The sequence below is a fragment of the Molothrus ater genome, unplaced genomic scaffold, assembly GCF_012460135.2.
Source record: "Molothrus ater isolate BHLD 08-10-18 breed brown headed cowbird unplaced genomic scaffold, BPBGC_Mater_1.1 matUn_MA129, whole genome shotgun sequence".
Taxonomy (NCBI): Eukaryota; Metazoa; Chordata; class Aves; order Passeriformes; family Icteridae; genus Molothrus; species Molothrus ater.
Genome location: NW_023416579.1, coordinates 197,165 through 215,847, shown reverse-complemented (window position 1 = coordinate 215,847; position 18,683 = coordinate 197,165).

Genomic DNA, 18,683 nt, shown 5'->3' with positions numbered 1-18,683 from the left:
TTTGCTGCATGTGCCTGCACTTCATAGCATATGGGAAAATTTTTTCTTTTTTAATTTTAGGTTTTTTTAAGTGTCCATATTATGTTCCTCATACCTTCCCCTCCACGTTGTGTCTTCCTCCTTGCATTTTCCACTGCTTTGGCAATGTCTGGAAGCTTAGTTTTGGCATGTTTTGGTATTTTGCACTGCTCTGCTATAATCCCGGTCCATTTTCTTAGAGTCACTAAATTGCCCAAATTTCCCCAATTTTTTTTTTTCTCCTCCAATTGCAATTCCGTAGCTGGTATCTCCATTCCAGCCTGTTTGAAAGTCCTTCTTTTCTGTTTTGGCCTTCAGCGGGGATCACTTTTGGCAAGCTTTGCTGCATGTGCCTCCATTTCATAGAATATGGGAAATTTTTTCTTTTTTAATTTTAGATTTTTAAGTGTCCATACCATGTTCCTCATATCCTCTCCTCCACGTTGTGTCTTCCTCCTTGCCATTTTCCCCTGCTTTGGCAACGTCTGGGAGCTTAGTTTTGGCATGTTTTGGTCCTTTGCAATGCAGCTCATTTCCTCACAGACCATTTCTTGAAGACACTAAAACTCCCAATTTTCTGCATTTTTTTGGCTTTTTTTCAATTGGATTTCATTTGATCCTATCTCCTTTCCAGAGCGTTTGTAAGCCTTTCTTTATGGGGTCGCAAGATTCCGTTTCCTTCCCGAAAGGAAATGAAATTTCCTTTCGGGAAGGGAAACGGAATCTTGCGATTTCAATGGGGACCAAGAGAGGAATCTTTGGTGCATGTCCCTGCCCTAGATGACATGCCATGACTTTTGATGCCTTTGACTTTGGGAAAGATTTTTTTCTTTTTTTTTCCATTTTTTTTAAGCATCCATGCCATGTCTTTTATATCTTCCCCTCCACGTTGTGTCTTGCTCCTTGCAATTTTCCACTGCTTTGGCAATGTCTGGAAGCTTAGTTTTGGCATGTTTTGGTATTTTGCACTGCTCTGCTATAATCCCGGTCCATTTTCTTAGAGTCACTAAATTGCCCAAATTTCCCAATTTTTTTTTTTTCTCCTCCAATTGCAATTCCGTAGCTGGTATCTCCATTCCAGCCTGTTTGAAAGTCCTTCTTTTCTCTTTTGGCCTTCAGCGGGGATCAATTCTGGCAAGCTTTGCTGCATGTGCCTGCACTTCATAGCATATGGGAAAATTTTTTCTTTTTTAATTTTAGGTTTTTTTAAGTGTCCATATTATGTTCCTCATACCTTCCCCTCCACGTTGTGTCTTCTCCTTGCATTTTCCACTGCTTTGGCAATGTCTGGAAGCTTAGTTTTGGCATGTTTTGGTATTTTGCACTGCTCTGCTATAATCCCGGTCCATTTTCTTAGAGTCACTAAATTGCCCAAATTTCCCAATTTTTTTTTTTTCTCCTCCAATTGCAATTCCGTAGCTGGTATCTCCATTCCAGCCTGTTTGAAAGTCCTTCTTTTCTGTTTTGGCCTTCAGCGGGGATCAATTCTGGCAAGCTTTGCTGCATGTGCCTGCATTTCATAGAATATGGGAAAATTTTTTCTTTTTTAATTTTAGGTTTTTTTAAGTGTCCATACCATGTTCCTCTACCTCCCCTCCACGTTGTGTCTTCCTCCTTGCCATTTTCCACTGCTTTGGCAATGTCTGGAGCTTAGTTTTGGCATGTTTTGGTCCTTTGCAATGCAGCTCATTTCCTCACAGACCATTTCTTGAAGACACTAAAACTCCCAATTTTCTGCATTTTTTTGGCTTTTTTTCAATTGGATTTCATTTGATCCTATCTCCTTTCCAGAGCGTTTGTAAGCCTTTCTTTATGGGGTCGCAAGATTCCGTTTCCTTCCGAAAGGAAATGAAATTTCCTTTCGGGAAGGGAAACGGAATCTTGCGATTTCAATGGGGACCAAGAGAGGAATCTTTGGTGCATGTCCCTGCCCTAGATGACATGCCATGACTTTTGATGCCTTTGACTTTGGGAAAGATTTTTTTCTTTTTTTTCCATTTTTTTTAAGCATCCATGCCATGTCTTTTATATCTTCCCCTCCACGTTGTGTCTTGCTCCTTGCAATTTTCCACTGCTTTGGCAATGTCTGGAAGCTTAGTTTTGGCATGTTTTGGTATTTTGCACTGCTCTGCTATAATCCCGGTCCATTTTCTTAGAGTCACTAAATTGCCCAAATTTCCCAATTTTTTTTTTTTCTCCTCCAATTGCAATTCCGTAGCTGGTATCTCCATTCCAGCCTGTTTGAAAGTCCTTCTTTTCTCTTTTGGCCTTCAGCGGGGATCAATTCTGGCAAGCTTTGCTGCATGTGCCTGCACTTCATAGCATATGGGAAAATTTTTTCTTTTTTAATTTTAGGTTTTTTTAAGTGTCCATATTATGTTCCTCATACCTTCCCCTCCACGTTGTGTCTTCCTCCTTGCAATTTTCCACTGCTTTGGCAATGTCTGGAAGCTTAGTTTTGGCATGTTTTGGTATTTTGCACTGCTCTGCTATAATCCCGGTCCATTTTCTTAGAGTCACTAAATTGCCCAAATTTCCCCAATTTTTTTTTTTCTCCTCCAATTGCAATTCCGTAGCTGGTATCTCCATTCCAGCCTGTTTGAAAGTCCTTCTTTTCTGTTTTGGCCTTCAGCGGGGATCACTTTTGGCAAGCTTTGCTGCATGTGCCTGCATTTCATAGAATATGGGAAAATTTTTTCTTTTTTAATTTTAGATTTTTAAGTGTCCATACCATGTTCCTCATATCCTCTCCTCCACGTTGTGTCTTGCTCCTTGCCATTTTCCCCTGCTTTGGCAACGTCTGGGAGCTTAGTTTTGGCATGTTTTGGTCCTTTGCAATGCAGCTCATTTCCTCACAGACCATTTCTTGAAGACACTAAAACTCCCAATTTTCTGCATTTTTTTGGCTTTTTTTCAATTGGATTTCATTTGATCCTATCTCCTTTCCAGAGCGTTTGTAAGCCTTTCTTTATGGGGTCGCAAGATTCCGTTTCCTTCCCGAAAGGAAATGAAATTTCCTTTCGGGAAGGGAAACGGAATCTTGCGATTTCAATGGGGACCAAGAGAGGAATCTTTGGTGCATGTCCCTGCCCTAGATGACATGCCATGACTTTTGATGCCTTTGACTTTGGGAAAGATTTTTTTCTTTTTTTTTCCATTTTTTTTAAGCATCCATGCCATGTCTTTTATATCTTCCCCTCCACGTTGTGTCTTGCTCCTTGCAATTTTCCACTGCTTTGGCAATGTCTGGAAGCTTAGTTTTGGCATGTTTTGGTATTTTGCACTGCTCTGCTATAATCCGGTCCATTTTCTTAGAGTCACTAAATTGCCCAAATTTCCCCAATTTTTTTTTTTTCTCCTCCAATTGCAATTCCGTAGCTGGTATCTCCATTCCAGCCTGTTTGAAAGCTTCTTTTTCTCTTTTGGCCTTCAGCGGGGATCAATTCTGGCAAGCTTTGCTGCATGTGCCTGCACTTCATAGCATATGGGAAAATTTTTTCTTTTTTAATTTTAGGTTTTTTTAAGTGTCCATACCATGTTCCTCATACCTTCCCCTCCACGTTGTGTCTTGCTCCTTGCATTTTCCACTGCTTTGGCAATGTCTGGAAGCTTAGTTTTGGCATGTTTTGGTATTTTGCACTGCTCTGCTATAATCCCGGTCCATTTTCTTAGAGTCACTAAATTGCCCAAATTTCCCCAATTTTTTTTTTTTCTCCTCCAATTGCAATTCCGTAGCTGGTATCTCCATTCCAGCCTGTTTGAAAGTCCTTCTTTTCTGTTTTGGCCTTCAGCGGGGATCACTTTTGGCAAGCTTTGCTGCATGTGCCTGCATTTCATAGAATATGGGAAATTTTTTCTTTTTTAATTTTAGATTTTTAAGTGTCCATACCATGTTCCTCATATCCTCTCCTCCACGTTGTGTCTTCCTCCTTGCCATTTTCCCCTGCTTTGGCAACGTCTGGGAGCTTAGTTTTGGCATGTTTTGGTCCTTTGCAATGCAGCTCATTTCCTCACAGACCATTTCTTGAAGACACTAAAACTCCCAATTTTCTGCATTTTTTTGGCTTTTTTTCAATTGGATTTCATTTGATCCTATCTCCTTTCCAGAGCGTTTGTAAGCCTTTCTTTATGGGGTCGCAAGATTCCGTTTCCTTCCCGAAAGGAAATGAAATTTCCTTTCGGGAAGGGAAACGGAATCTTGCGATTTCAATGGGGACCAAGAGAGGAATCTTTGGTGCATGTCCCTGCCCTAGATGACATGCCATGACTTTTGATGCCTTTGACTTTGGGAAAGATTTTTTTCTTTTTTTTTCCATTTTTTTTAAGCATCCATGCCATGTCTTTTATATCTTCCCCTCCACGTTGTGTCTTGCTCCTTGCAATTTTCCACTGCTTTGGCAATGTCTGGAAGCTTAGTTTTGGCATGTTTTGGTATTTTGCACTGCTCTGCTATAATCCCGGTCCATTTTCTTAGAGTCACTAAATTGCCCAAATTTCCCCAATTTTTTTTTTTCTCCTCCAATTGCAATTCCGTAGCTGGTATCTCCATTCCAGCCTGTTTGAAAGTCCTTCTTTTCTCTTTTGGCCTTCAGCGGGGATCAATTCTGGCAAGCTTTGCTGCATGTGCCTGCACTTCATAGCATATGGGAAAATTTTTTCTTTTTTAATTTTAGGTTTTTTTAAGTGTCCATATTATGTTCCTCATACCTTCCCCTCCACGTTGTGTCTTCCTCCTTGCAATTTTCCACTGCTTTGGCAATGTCTGGAAGCTTAGTTTTGGCATGTTTTGGTATTTTGCACTGCTCTGCTATAATCCCGGTCCATTTTCTTAGAGTCACTAAATTGCCCAAATTTCCCAATTTTTTTTTTTTCTCCTCCAATTGCAATTCCGTAGCTGGTATCTCCATTCCAGCCTGTTTGAAAGTCCTTCTTTTCTGTTTTGGCCTTCAGCGGGGATCAATTCTGGCAAGCTTTGCTGCATGTGCCTGCACTTCATAGAATATGGGAAAATTTTTTCTTTTTTAATTTTAGTTTTTTTAAGTGTCCATACCATGTTCCTCATACCTTCCCCTCCACGTTGTGTCTTCCTCCTTGCCATTTTCCCTGCTTTGGCAACGTCTGGGAGCTTAGTTTTGGCATGTTTTGGTCCTTTGCAATGCAGCTCATTTCCTCACAGACCATTTCTTGAAGACACTAAAACTCCCAATTTTCTGCATTTTTTTGGCTTTTTTTCAATTGGATTTCATTTGATCCTATCTCCTTTCCAGAGCGTTTGTAAGCCTTTCTTTATGGGGTCGCAAGATTCCGTTTCCTTCCCGAAAGGAAATGAAATTTCCTTTCGGGAAGGGAAACGGAATCTTGCGATTTCAATGGGGACCAAGAGAGGAATCTTTGGTGCATGTCCCTGCCCTAGATGACATGCCATGACTTTTGATGCCTTTGACTTTGGGAAAGATTTTTTTCTTTTTTTTTCCATTTTTTTTAAGCATCCATGCCATGTCTTTTATATCTTCCCCTCCACGTTGTGTCTTGCTCCTTGCAATTTTCCACTGCTTTGGCAATGTCTGGAAGCTTAGTTTTGGCATGTTTTGGTATTTTGCACTGCTCTGCTATAATCCCGGTCCATTTTCTTAGAGTCACTAAATTGCCCAAATTTCCCCAATTTTTTTTTTTTCTCCTCCAATTGCAATTCCGTAGCTGGTATCTCCATTCCAGCCTGTTTGAAAGTCCTTCTTTTCTCTTTTGGCCTTCAGCGGGGATCAATTCTGGCAAGCTTTGCTGCATGTGCCTGCACTTCATAGCATATGGGAAAATTTTTTCTTTTTTAATTTTAGGTTTTTTTAAGTGTCCATATTATGTTCCTCATACCTTCCCCTCCACGTTGTGTCTTCCTCCTTGCATTTTCCACTGCTTTGGCAATGTCTGGAAGCTTAGTTTTGGCATGTTTTGGTATTTTGCACTGCTCTGCTATAATCCCGGTCCATTTTCTTAGAGTCACTAAATTGCCCAAATTTCCCAATTTTTTTTTTTTCTCCTCCAATTGCAATTCCGTAGCTGGTATCTCCATTCCAGCCTGTTTGAAAGTCCTTCTTTTCTGTTTTGGCCTTCAGCGGGGATCAATTTGGCAAGCTTTGCTGCATGTGCCTGCATTTCATAGATATGGGAAAATTTTTTCTTTTTAATTTTAGATTTTTTAAGTGTCCATACCATGTTCCTCATACCTTCCCCTCCACGTTGTGTCTTCCTCCTTGCCATTTTCCCTGCTTTGGCAACGTCTGGGAGCTTAGTTTTGGCATGTTTTGGTCCTTTGCAATGCAGCTCATTTCCTCACAGACCATTTCTTGAAGACACTAAAACTCCCAATTTTCTGCATTTTTTTGGCTTTTTTTCAATTGGATTTCATTTGATCCTATCTCCTTTCCAGAGCGTTTGTAAGCCTTTCTTTATGGGGTCGCAAGATTCCGTTTCCTTCCCGAAAGGAAATGAAATTTCCTTTCGGGAAGGGAAACGGAATCTTGCGATTTCAATGGGGACCAAGAGAGGAATCTTTGGTGCATGTCCCTGCCCTAGATGACATGCCATGACTTTTGATGCCTTTGACTTTGGGAAAGATTTTTTTCTTTTTTTTTCCATTTTTTTTAAGCATCCATGCCATGTCTTTTATATCTTCCCCTCCACGTTGTGTCTTGCTCCTTGCAATTTTCCACTGCTTTGGCAATGTCTGGAAGCTTAGTTTTGGCATGTTTTGGTATTTTGCACTGCTCTGCTATAATCCCGGTCCATTTTCTTAGAGTCACTAAATTGCCCAAATTTCCAAATTTTTTTTTTTTCTCCTCCAATTGCAATTCCGTAGCTGGTATCTCCATTCCAGCCTGTTTGAAAGTCCTTCTTTTCTCTTTTGGCCTTCAGCGGGGATCAATTCTGGCAAGCTTTGCTGCATGTGCCTGCACTTCATAGCATATGGGAAAATTTTTTCTTTTTTAATTTTAGGTTTTTTTAAGTGTCCATATTATGTTCCTCATACCTTCCCCTCCACGTTGTGTCTTCCTCCTTGCCATTTTCCACTGCTTTGGCAATGTCTGGAAGCTTAGTTTTGGCATGTTTTGGTATTTTGCACTGCTCTGCTATAATCCCGGTCCATTTTCTTAGAGTCACTAAATTGCCCAAATTTCCCAATTTTTTTTTTTTCTCCTCCAATTGCAATTCCGTAGCTGGTATCTCCATTCCAGCCTGTTTGAAAGTCCTTCTTTTCTGTTTTGGCCTTCAGCGGGGATCACTTTTGGCAAGCTTTGCTGCATGTGCCTGCATTTCATAGAATATGGGAAAATTTTTTCTTTTTTAATTTTAGATTTTTAAGTGTCCATACCATGTTCCTCATATCCTCTCCTCCACGTTGTGTCTTCCTCCTTGCCATTTTCCCTGCTTTGGCAACGTCTGGGAGCTTAGTTTTGGCATGTTTTGGTCCTTTGCAATGCAGCTCATTTCCTCACAGACCATTTCTTGAAGACACTAAAACTCCCAATTTTCTGCATTTTTTTGGCTTTTTTTCAATTGGATTTCATTTGATCCTATCTCCTTTCCAGAGCGTTTGTAAGCCTTTCTTTATGGGGTCGCAAGATTCCGTTTCCTTCCCGAAAGGAAATGAAATTTCCTTTCGGGAAGGGAAACGGAATCTTGCGATTTCAATGGGGACCAAGAGAGGAATCTTTGGTGCATGTCCCTGCCCTAGATGACATGCCATGACTTTTGATGCCTTTGACTTTGGGAAAGATTTTTTTCTTTTTTTTTCCATTTTTTTTAAGCATCCATGCCATGTCTTTTATATCTTCCCTCCACGTTGTGTCTTGCTCCTTGCAATTTTCCACTGCTTTGGCAATGTCTGGAAGCTTAGTTTTGGCATGTTTTGGTATTTTGCACTGCTCTGCTATAATCCCGGTCCATTTTCTTAGAGTCACTAAATTGCCCAAATTTCCCAAATTTTTTTTTTTCTCCTCCAATTGCAATTCCGTAGCTGGTATCTCCATTCCAGCCTGTTTGAAAGTCCTTCTTTTCTCTTTTGGCCTTCAGCGGGGATCAATTCTGGCAAGCTTTGCTGCATGTGCCTGCACTTCATAGCATATGGGAAATTTTTTCTTTTTTAATTTTAGGTTTTTTTAAGTGTCCATATTATGTTCCTCATACCTTCCCCTCCACGTTGTGTCTTCCTCCTTGCAATTTTCCACTGCTTTGGCAATGTCTGGAAGCTTAGTTTTGGCATGTTTTGGTATTTTGCACTGCTCTGCTATAATCCGGTCCATTTTCTTAGAGTCACTAAATTGCCCAAATTTCCCAAATTTTTTTTTTTTCTCCTCCAATTGCAATTCCGTAGCTGGTATCTCCATTCCAGCCTGTTTGAAAGTCCTTCTTTTCTCTTTTGGCCTTCAGCGGGGATCACTTTTGGCAAGCTTTGCTGCATGTGCCTGCATTTCATAGAATATGGGAAAATTTTTTCTTTTTTAATTTTAGATTTTTAAGTGTCCATACCATGTTCCTCATATCCTCTCCTCCACGTTGTGTCTTCCTCCTTGCCATTTTCCCCTGCTTTGGCAACGTCTGGGAGCTTAGTTTTGGCATGTTTTGGTCCTTTGCAATGCAGCTCATTTCCTCACAGACCATTTCTTGAAGACACTAAAACTCCCAATTTTCTGCATTTTTTTGGCTTTTTTTCAATTGGATTTCATTTGATCCTATCTCCTTTCCAGAGCGTTTGTAAGCCTTTCTTTATGGGGTCGCAAGATTCCGTTTCCTTCCCGAAAGGAAATGAAATTTCCTTTCGGGAAGGGAAACGGAATCTTGCGATTTCAATGGGGACCAAGAGAGGAATCTTTGGTGCATGTCCCTGCCCTAGATGACATGCCATGACTTTTGATGCCTTTGACTTTGGGAAAGATTTTTTTCTTTTTTTTTCCATTTTTTTTAAGCATCCATGCCATGTCTTTTATATCTTCCCCTCCACGTTGTGTCTTGCTCCTTGCAATTTTCCACTGCTTTGGCAATGTCTGGAAGCTTAGTTTTGGCATGTTTTGGTATTTTGCACTGCTCTGCTATAATCCCGGTCCATTTTCTTAGAGTCACTAAATTGCCCAAATTTCCCCAATTTTTTTTTTTCTCCTCCAATTGCAATTCCGTAGCTGGTATCTCCATTCCAGCCTGTTTGAAAGTCCTTCTTTTCTCTTTTGGCCTTCAGCGGGGATCAATTCTGGCAAGCTTTGCTGCATGTGCCTGCACTTCATAGCATATGGGAAAATTTTTTCTTTTTTAATTTTAGGTTTTTTTAAGTGTCCATATTATGTTCCTCATACCTTCCCCTCCACGTTGTGTCTTCCTCCTTGCAATTTTCCACTGCTTTGGCAATGTCTGGAAGCTTAGTTTTGGCATGTTTTGGTATTTTGCACTGCTCTGCTATAATCCCGGTCCATTTTCTTAGAGTCACTAAATTGCCCAAATTTCCCCAATTTTTTTTTTTTCTCCTCCAATTGCAATTCCGTAGCTGGTATCTCCATTCCAGCCTGTTTGAAAGTCCTTCTTTTCTCTTTGGCCTTCAGCGGGGATCACTTTTGGCAAGCTTTGCTGCATGTGCCTGCATTTCATAGAATATGGGAAAATTTTTTCTTTTTTAATTTTAGATTTTTAAGTGTCCATACCATGTTCCTCATATCCCTCCTCCACGTTGTGTCTTCCTCCTTGCCATTTTCCCCTGCTTTGGCAACGTCTGGGAGCTTAGTTTTGGCATGTTTTGGTCCTTTGCAATGCAGCTCATTTCCTCACAGACCATTTCTTGAAGACACTAAAACTCCCAATTTTCTGCATTTTTTTGGCTTTTTTTCAATTGGATTTCATTTGATCCTATCTCCTTTCCAGAGCGTTTGTAAGCCTTTCTTTATGGGGTCGCAAGATTCCGTTTCCTTCCCGAAAGGAAATGAAATTTCCTTTCGGGAAGGGAAACGGAATCTTGCGATTTCAATGGGGACCAAGAGAGGAATCTTTGGTGCATGTCCCTGCCCTAGATGACATGCCATGACTTTTGATGCCTTTGACTTTGGGAAAGATTTTTTTCTTTTTTTTTCCATTTTTTTAAGCATCCATGCCATGTCTTTTATATCTTCCCCTCCACGTTGTGTCTTGCTCCTTGCAATTTTCCACTGCTTTGGCAATGTCTGGAAGCTTAGTTTTGGCATGTTTTGGTATTTTGCACTGCTCTGCTATAATCCCGGTCCATTTTCTTAGAGTCACTAAATTGCCCAAATTTCCCAATTTTTTTTTTTTCTCCTCCAATTGCAATTCCGTAGCTGGTATCTCCATTCCAGCCTGTTTGAAAGTCCTTCTTTTCTGTTTTGGCCTTCAGCGGGGATCACTTTTGGCAAGCTTTGCTGCATGTGCCTGCACTTCATAGCATATGGGAAAATTTTTTCTTTTTTAATTTTAGTTTTTTTAAGTGTCCATACCATGTTCCTCATATCTTCCCTCCACGTTGTGTCTTCCTCCTTGCCATTTTCCCCTGCTTTGGCAACGTCTGGGAGCTTAGTTTTGGCATGTTTTGGTCCTTTGCAATGCAGCTCATTTCCTCACAGACCATTTCTTGAAGACACTAAAACTCCCAATTTTCTGCATTTTTTTGGCTTTTTTTCAATTGGATTTCATTTGATCCTATCTCCTTTCCAGAGCGTTTGTAAGCCTTTCTTTATGGGGTCGCAAGATTCCGTTTCCTTCCCGAAAGGAAATGAAATTTCCTTTCGGGAAGGGAAACGGAATCTTGCGATTTCAATGGGGACCAAGAGAGGAATCTTTGGTGCATGTCCCTGCCCTAGATGACATGCCATGACTTTTGATGCCTTTGACTTTGGGAAAGATTTTTTTCTTTTTTTTTCCATTTTTTTTAAGCATCCATGCCATGTCTTTTATATCTTCCCCTCCACGTTGTGTCTTGCTCCTTGCAATTTTCCACTGCTTTGGCAATGTCTGGAAGCTTAGTTTTGGCATGTTTTGGTATTTTGCACTGCTCTGCTATAATCCCGGTCCATTTTCTTAGAGTCACTAAATTGCCCAAATTTCCCAATTTTTTTTTTTTCTCCTCCAATTGCAATTCCGTAGCTGGTATCTCCATTCCAGCCTGTTTGAAAGTCCTTCTTTTCTCTTTTGGCCTTCAGCGGGGATCAATTCTGGCAAGCTTTGCTGCATGTGCCTGCACTTCATAGCATATGGGAAAATTTTTTCTTTTTTAATTTTAGGTTTTTTTAAGTGTCCATATTATGTTCCTCATACCTTCCCTCCACGTTGTGTCTTCCTCCTTGCAATTTTCCACTGCTTTGGCAATGTCTGGAAGCTTAGTTTTGGCATGTTTTGGTATTTTGCACTGCTCTGCTATAATCCCGGTCCATTTTCTTAGAGTCACTAAATTGCCCAAATTTCCCCAATTTTTTTTTTTCTCCTCCAATTGCAATTCCGTAGCTGGTATCTCCATTCCAGCCTGTTTGAAAGTCCTTCTTTTCTGTTTTGGCCTTCAGCGGGGATCATTTTGGCAAGCTTTGCTGCATGTGCCTCCATTTCATAGAATATGGGAAAATTTTTTCTTTTTTAATTTTAGATTTTTAAGTGTCCATACCATGTTCCTCATATCCTCCCTCCACGTTGTGTCTTCCTCCTTGCCATTTTCCCCTGCTTTGGCAACGTCTGGGAGCTTAGTTTTGGCATGTTTTGGTCCTTTGCAATGCAGCTCATTTCCTCACAGACCATTTCTTGAAGACACTAAAACTCCCAATTTTCTGCATTTTTTTGGCTTTTTTTCAATTGGATTTCATTTGATCCTATCTCCTTTCCAGAGCGTTTGTAAGCCTTTCTTTATGGGGTCGCAAGATTCCGTTTCCTTCCCGAAAGGAAATGAAATTTCCTTTCGGGAAGGGAAACGGAATCTTGCGATTTCAATGGGGACCAAGAGAGGAATCTTTGGTGCATGTCCCTGCCCTAGATGACATGCCATGACTTTTGATGCCTTTGACTTTGGGAAAGATTTTTTTTCTTTTTTTTTCCATTTTTTTTAAGCATCCATGCCATGTCTTTTATATCTTCCCCTCCACGTTGTGTCTTGCTCCTTGCAATTTTCCACTGCTTTGGCAATGTCTGGAAGCTTAGTTTTGGCATGTTTTGGTATTTTGCACTGCTCTGCTATAATCCCGGTCCATTTTCTTAGAGTCACTAAATTGCCCAAATTTCCCAAATTTTTTTTTTCTCCTCCAATTGCAATTCCGTAGCTGGTATCTCCATTCCAGCCTGTTTGAAAGTCCTTCTTTTCTGTTTTGGCCTTCAGCGGGGATCAATTCTGGCAAGCTTTGCTGCATGTGCCTGCACTTCATAGCATATGGGAAAATTTTTTCTTTTTTAATTTTAGGTTTTTTTAAGTGTCCATATTATGTTCCTCATATCTTCTCCTCCACGTTGTGTCTTCCTCCTTGCCATTTTCCACTGCTTTGGCAACGTCTGGGAGCTTAGTTTTGGCATGTTTTGGTCCTTTGCAATGCAGCTCATTTCCTCACAGACCATTTCTTGAAGACACTAAAACTCCCAATTTTCTGCATTTTTTTGGCTTTTTTTCAATTGGATTTCATTTGATCCTATCTCCTTTCCAGAGCGTTTGTAAGCCTTTCTTTATGGGGTCGCAAGATTCCGTTTCTTCCCGAAAGGAAATGAAATTTCCTTTCGGGAAGGGAAACGGAATCTTGCGATTTCAATGGGGACCAAGAGAGGAATCTTTGGTGCATGTCCCTGCCCTAGATGACATGCCATGACTTTTGATGCCTTTGACTTTGGGAAAGATTTTTTTCTTTTTTTTTCCATTTTTTTTAAGCATCCATGCCATGTCTTTTATATCTTCCCCTCCACGTTGTGTCTTGCTCCTTGCAATTTTCCACTGCTTTGGCAATGTCTGGAAGCTTAGTTTTGGCATGTTTTGGTATTTTGCACTGCTCTGCTATAATCCCGGTCCATTTTCTTAGAGTCACTAAATTGCCCAAATTTCCCAAATTTTTTTTTTTCTCCTCCAATTGCAATTCCGTAGCTGGTATCTCCATTCCAGCCTGTTTGAAAGTCCTTCTTTTCTCTTTTGGCCTTCAGCGGGGATCAATTCTGGCAAGCTTTGCTGCATGTGCCTGCACTTCATAGCATATGGGAAAATTTTTTCTTTTTTAATTTTAGGTTTTTTTAAGTGTCCATATATGTTCCTCATACCTTCCCCTCCACGTTGTGTCTTCCTCCTTGCATTTTCCACTGCTTTGGCAATGTCTGGAAGCTTAGTTTTGGCATGTTTTGGTATTTTGCACTGCTCTGCTATAATCCCGGTCCATTTTCTTAGAGTCACTAAATTGCCCAAATTTCCCAATTTTTTTTTTTTCTCCTCCAATTGCAATTCCGTAGCTGGTATCTCCATTCCAGCCTGTTTGAAAGTCCTTCTTTTCTCTTTTGGCCTTCAGCGGGGATCACTTTTGGCAAGCTTTGCTGCATGTGCCTCCATTTCATAGAATATGGGAAAATTTTTTCTTTTTTAATTTTAGATTTTTAAGTGTCCATACCATGTTCCTCATATCCTCCCCTCCACGTTGTGTCTTCCTCCTTGCCATTTTCCCTGCTTTGGCAACGTCTGGGAGCTTAGTTTTGGCATGTTTTGGTCCTTTGCAATGCAGCTCATTTCCTCACAGACCATTTCTTGAAGACACTAAAACTCCCAATTTCTGCATTTTTTTGGCTTTTTTTCAATTGGATTTCATTTGATCCTATCTCCTTTCCAGAGCGTTTGTAAGCCTTTCTTTATGGGGTCGCAAGATTCCGTTTCCTTCCCGAAAGGAAATGAAATTTCCTTTCGGGAAGGGAAACGGAATCTTGCGATTTCAATGGGGACCAAGAGAGGAATCTTTGGTGCATGTCCCTGCCCTAGATGACATGCCATGACTTTTGATGCCTTTGACTTTGGGAAAGATTTTTTTCTTTTTTTTTCCATTTTTTTAAGCATCCATGCCATGTCTTTTATATCTTCCCCTCCACGTTGTGTCTTGCTCCTTGCAATTTTCCACTGCTTTGGCAATGTCTGGAAGCTTAGTTTTGGCATGTTTTGGTATTTTGCACTGCTCTGCTATAATCCCGGTCCATTTTCTTAGAGTCACTAAATTGCCCAAATTTCCCCAATTTTTTTTTTTCTCCTCCAATTGCAATTCCGTAGCTGGTATCTCCATTCCAGCCTGTTTGAAAGTCCTTCTTTTCTGTTTTGGCCTTCAGCGGGGATCAATTTGGCAAGCTTTGCTGCATGTGCCTGCACTTCATAGCATATGGGAAAATTTTTTCTTTTTTAATTTTAGTTTTTTTAAGTGTCCATACCATGTTCCTCATATCTCTCCCCTCCACGTTGTGTCTTCCTCCTTGCCATTTTCCCTGCTTTGGCAACGTCTGGGAGCTTAGTTTTGGCATGTTTTGGTCCTTTGCAATGCAGCTCATTTCCTCACAGACCATTTCTTGAAGACACTAAAACTCCCAATTTTCTGCATTTTTTTGGCTTTTTTTCAATTGGATTTCATTTGATCCTATCTCCTTTCCAGAGCGTTTGTAAGCCTTTCTTTATGGGGTCGCAAGATTCCGTTTCCTTCCCGAAAGGAAATGAAATTTCCTTTCGGGAAGGGAAACGGAATCTTGCGATTTCAATGGGGACCAAGAGAGGAATCTTTGGTGCATGTCCCTGCCCTAGATGACATGCCATGACTTTTGATGCCTTTGACTTTGGGAAAGATTTTTTTCTTTTTTTTTCCATTTTTTTTAAGCATCCATGCCATGTCTTTTATATCTTCCCCTCCACGTTGTGTCTTGCTCCTTGCAATTTTCCACTGCTTTGGCAATGTCTGGAAGCTTAGTTTTGGCATGTTTTGGTATTTTGCACTGCTCTGCTATAATCCGGTCCATTTTCTTAGAGTCACTAAATTGCCCAAATTTCCCCAATTTTTTTTTTTCTCCTCCAATTGCAATTCCGTAGCTGGTATCTCCATTCCAGCCTGTTTGAAAGTCCTTCTTTTCTCTTTTGGCCTTCAGCGGGGATCAATTCTGGCAAGCTTTGCTGCATGTGCCTGCACTTCATAGCATATGGGAAAATTTTTTCTTTTTTAATTTTAGGTTTTTTTAAGTGTCCATATTATGTTCCTCATACCTTCCCCTCCACGTTGTGTCTTCCTCCTTGCCATTTTCCACTGCTTTGGCAATGTCTGGAAGCTTAGTTTTGGCATGTTTTGGTATTTTGCACTGCTCTGCTATAATCCCGGTCCATTTTCTTAGAGTCACTAAATTGCCCAAATTTCCCCAATTTTTTTTTTTCTCCTCCAATTGCAATTCCGTAGCTGGTATCTCCATTCCAGCCTGTTTGAAAGTCCTTCTTTTCTCTTTTGGCCTTCAGCGGGGATCAATTCTGGCAAGCTTTGCTGCATGTGCCTGCATTTCATAGCATATGGGAAAATTTTTTCTTTTTTAATTTTAGTTTTTTAAGTGTCCATACCATGTTCCTCATATCTTCCCCTCCACGTTGTGTCTTCCTCCTTGCCATTTTCCCTGCTTTGGCAACGTCTGGGAGCTTAGTTTTGGCATGTTTTGGTCCTTTGCAATGCAGCTCATTTCCTCACAGACCATTTCTTGAAGACACTAAAACTCCCAATTTTCTGCATTTTTTTGGCTTTTTTTCAATTGGATTTCATTTGATCCTATCTCCTTTCCAGAGCGTTTGTAAGCCTTTCTTTATGGGGTCGCAAGATTCCGTTTCCTTCCCGAAAGGAAATGAAATTTCCTTTCGGGAAGGGAAACGGAATCTTGCGATTTCAATGGGGACCAAGAGAGGAATCTTTGGTGCATGTCCCTGCCCTAGATGACATGCCATGACTTTTGATGCCTTTGACTTTGGGAAAGATTTTTTTCTTTTTTTTTCCATTTTTTTTAAGCATCCATGCCATGTCTTTTATATCTTCCCCTCCACGTTGTGTCTTGCTCCTTGCAATTTTCCACTGCTTTGGCAATGTCTGGAAGCTTAGTTTTGGCATGTTTTGGTATTTTGCACTGCTCTGCTATAATCCCGGTCCATTTTCTTAGAGTCACTAAATTGCCCAAATTTCCCAATTTTTTTTTCTCCTCCAATTGCAATTCCGTAGCTGGTATCTCCATTCCAGCCTGTTTGAAAGTCCTTCTTTTCTCTTTTGGCCTTCAGCGGGGATCAATTCTGGCAAGCTTTGCTGCATGTGCCTGCACTTCATAGCATATGGGAAAATTTTTTCTTTTTTAATTTTAGTTTTTTTAAGTGTCCATATTATGTTCCTCATACCTTCCCCTCCACGTTGTGTCTTCCTCCTTGCCATTTTCCACTGCTTTGGCAATGTCTGGAAGCTTAGTTTTGGCATGTTTTGGTATTTTGCACTGCTCTGCTATAATCCCGGTCCATTTTCTTAGAGTCACTAAATTGCCCAAATTTCCCCAATTTTTTTTTTTTTCCTCCAATTGCAATTCCGTAGCTGGTATCTCCATTCCAGCCTGTTTGAAAGTCCTTCTTTTCTGTTTTGGCCTTCAGCGGGGATCACTTTTGGCAAGCTTTGCTGCATGTGCCTGCATTTCATAGAATATGGGAAAATTTTTTCTTTTTTAATTTTAGATTTTTAAGTGTCCATACCATGTTCCTCATATCCTCTCCTCCACGTTGTGTCTTCCTCCTTGCCATTTTCCCCTGCTTTGGCAACGTCTGGGAGCTTAGTTTTGGCATGTTTTGGTCCTTTGCAATGCAGCTCATTTCCTCACAGACCATTTCTTGAAGACACTAAAACTCCCAATTTTCTGCATTTTTTTGGCTTTTTTTCAATTGGATTTCATTTGATCCTATCTCCTTTCCAGAGCGTTTGTAAGCCTTTCTTTATGGGGTCGCAAGATTCCGTTTCCTTCCCGAAAGGAAATGAAATTTCCTTTCGGGAAGGGAAACGGAATCTTGCGATTTCAATGGGGACCAAGAGAGGAATCTTTGGTGCATGTCCCTGCCCTAGATGACATGCCATGACTTTTGATGCCTTTGACTTTGGGAAAGATTTTTTTCTTTTTTTTTCCATTTTTTTTAAGCATCCATGCCATGTCTTTTATATCTTCCCCTCCACGTTGTGTCTTGCTCCTTGCAATTTTCCACTGCTTTGGCAATGTCTGGAAGCTTAGTTTTGGCATGTTTTGGTATTTTGCACTGCTCTGCTATAATCCCGGTCCATTTTCTTAGAGTCACTAAATTGCCCAAATTTCCCAATTTTTTTTTTTTCTCCTCCAATTGCAATTCCGTAGCTGGTATCTCCATTCCAGCCTGTTTGAAAGTCCTTCTTTTCTCTTTTGGCCTTCAGCGGGGATCAATTCTGGCAAGCTTTGCTGCATGTGCCTGCACTTCATAGCATATGGGGAAAATTTTTTCTTTTTTAATTTTAGGTTTTTTTAAGTGTCCATATTATGTTCCTCATACCTTCCCCTCCACGTTGTGTCTTCCTCCTTGCAATTTTCCACTGCTTTGGCAATGTCTGGAAGCTTAGTTTTGGCATGTTTTGGTATTTTGCACTGCTCTGCTATAATCCCGGTCCATTTTCTTAGAGTCACTAAATTGCCCAAATTTCCCAATTTTTTTTTTTTCTCCTCCAATTGCAATTCCGTAGCTGGTATCTCCATTCCAGCCTGTTTGAAAGTCCTTCTTTTCTCTTTTGGCCTTCAGCGGGGATCACTTTTGGCAAGCTTTGCTGCATGTGCCTGCATTTCATAGAATATGGGAAAATTTTTTCTTTTTTAATTTTAGATTTTTAAGTGTCCATACCATGTTCCTCATATCCTCTCCTCCACGTTGTGTCTTCCTCCTTGCCATTTTCCCCTGCTTTGGCAACGTCTGGGAGCTTAGTTTTGGCATGTTTTGGTCCTTTGCAATGCAGCTCATTTCCTCACAGACCATTTCTTGAAGACACTAAAACTCCCAATTTTCTGCATTTTTTGGCTTTTTTTCAATTGGATTTCATTTGATCCTATCTCCTTTCCAGAGCGTTTGTAAGCCTTTCTTTATGGGGTCGCAAGATTCCGTTTCCTTCCCGAAAGGAAATGAAATTTCCTTTCGGGAAGGGAAACGGAATCTTGCGATTTCAATGGGGACCAAGAGAGGAATCTTTGGTGCATGTCCCTGCCCTAGATGACATGCCATGACTTTTGATGCCTTTGACTTTGGGAAAGATTTTTTTCTTTTTTTTTCCATTTTTTTTAAGCATCCATGCCATGTCTTTTATATCTTCCCCTCCACGTTGTGTCTTGCTCCTTGCAATTTTCCACTGCTTTGGCAATGTCTGGAAGCTTAGTTTTGGCATGTTTTGGTATTTTGCACTGCTCTGCTATAATCCCGGTCCATTTTCTTAGAGTCACTAAATTGCCCAAATTTCCCAATTTTTTTTTTTTCTCCTCCAATTGCAATTCCGTAGCTGGTATCTCCATTCCAGCCTGTTTGAAAGTCCTTCTTTTCTCTTTTGGCCTTCAGCGGGGATCAATTCTGGCAAGCTTTGCTGCATGTGCCTGCACTTCATAGCATATGGGGAAATTTTTTCTTTTTTAATTTTAGGTTTTTT